We start from the raw sequence: 2,245 nt of genomic DNA, 5'->3' as shown, positions 1-2,245 counted from the left end.
TGCATATTACAATTACAAACTACAAAATCACGAGATTTATGACATCAATCCCAACAAAAATATTTAAAAATATAGCAAAATTTCAGATTCTATCAATGATTTCTATTAGTGTCTATTAACTCTCATAGACATTGATTGAAGTCTATAAATGTCTATTATTGATGAAATCTAAAATTTTACTATATTTCGTAAATATTTTAGTCTATCTTGCTATATTTACCAAACCGTGATAGTTTTTGTAAAACAATTTGCCTTAATTTCTTTAAATACAATGTTCATTTTCAACCTTTTTAATGTAATCAGTACGTGCGAATATTTTTTTCCTAAAAAAATCATATTCTAAATCCAATACACGAATTTTGTATATTTAATTTACAAAATCGTCCTAATTTTTGTAAAACAATCTGTCTTAATTTATTTAATTACGACGTTCATTTTCAAAATTTGTTAAATATACGTTACGTTTCAATAAATTGGTTTTTAAGAATGTGACACGCAACTCGTAAACATGTAAATAAGTGCAAATAACAATTTAAAATACGAAGTACCGAAAACAGAAAATAACAATCAAGACTTTTACCAACTCTAGTTTTGTTTTCTAGTGAACAATTACAATGAATCTAGTTTTAGGTTTCTCTTCGATTTATTTTAGTCTACTTTTAAAATATTAACTTTAACTTTTATTCTTTTTAATAGTGATTATATACTTTGAAAATATTTATTTTAGTCATTATGCAACAATTATGGGGTAAAAAATTCTTGAATCTACCATCTCTCTAACAAAAGATTTGTTATATTAATTTAACCAAACTTAACTTGATAACCAAAATAACATTATGAAAGTGGAAAAATATAGACAAACCACCTCTAAATAATAGATTTGTTGAAATTACAATCCCGCTAATTTTTAATTTAATCAAATAGTCCTTATAGTTTGGTAACTGTTGTAATCAATTTATGGTAGTTTGTTAAAATTTTACCATTTTTGTTTATTGAATTGATATTCTTTAGATATTTAAGCTAATTAAAAAAATACAATGAGGTTGAAATTGATATCAAAATTTTCATTTTACAATTATATTGATATGAATTCGAATATAGAATTGATTGAAGGTAATTAAATTAAAATTTTAATTGTGTAATCATACTAAATTACTTAATTCAAGATCAAAGGAAGAAATTAAAATTTTAACAACGTAATTGTATCAAATTCATAACTTAAAAAAAACTATGTTTTTAAAATAAAAAGATTAAAATTAACGACACTAATAAGTTTATAAATTATAAATGAGGGAAAAAAACGTATTTAGGAAGGGTTGAGGAAGAGTTGAGGAGGGGTTGAAGAAGGGTTGAGGGGGAGGTTAAGAGGTAAAACTAAGGTTAAGAGTTATATGTTGAAGATAAAGATATTTGGGTTGAGGAGAGAGAGAATTGAAATTTTTGTTAAAGGTAATGGTGATATATTATTTGGAAAAAGAAAAAGAAAGAGAAGGATTGATGTGATTGGTTGAAATTGAATTTTAAAGAGGAAGATTTTGATGGATTTAATTGAAGAAAGAGAGTAGGAGATTTTTAGGGAAAAAAAGCTAATAATAATAATAATAATAATAAAGAATTATTGTGGCATTAAATTCATTGCACTATTCATCTTCCTCTTCAACCAAACCCAAAAGAAGAAACCCTAGCAAGTCGCCGCCGCCGCCGCCCCTCCCTTCTCCGCCAGTCGTCGCCGTCGACCGTTTGTCACAGAACAACTGAGCCGGTAGCCGAGTCGATTGCCAGCCCGATTCCTTCCTCGCAGCCGTGTCTCCCTAGCCGCCAGTCGAATTCCTCCGTCATCCGTCGAGCCCCAGCCAAACGCCGCTACCGTGAAGCTCCACCGGTCGCCGCTGTCTCCGTTGCCTACCCAACCGATCGTCTCGAGCCAGTCGAATGCCACCCGCGATCGCAGCCGACCCGAACAGCCGCGTCGCGCCTTGCCTCGACCCAAAATCTGACTCGCGCCTCTCTTTGTGAGCTGAACGCCAGCCGTCCGCATCTGCAACCCGTACGCACGCCGCGCCCGCACCACTAGCCGAGCCGCATGCCAGCGCGAGCCGCACGCACGCGTGAGCCCTACCTTTTGCCGCAAGCCGAGCCGACGCCTGCCTTCAAGCCGAGTCGATCCCTGCTCTTCCAGCCGAGCCGCCAAACCCTTTTGAACCACCTAGCCTTTTTCCGATCCTTTGCACCTATTTTGGTAAGT

This window comes from Cucumis melo, chromosome 1 (genome assembly GCF_025177605.1).
Source record: "Cucumis melo cultivar AY chromosome 1, USDA_Cmelo_AY_1.0, whole genome shotgun sequence".
NCBI lineage: Eukaryota > Viridiplantae > Streptophyta > Magnoliopsida > Cucurbitales > Cucurbitaceae > Cucumis > Cucumis melo.
This window is presented reverse-complemented; position numbering follows the sequence as displayed.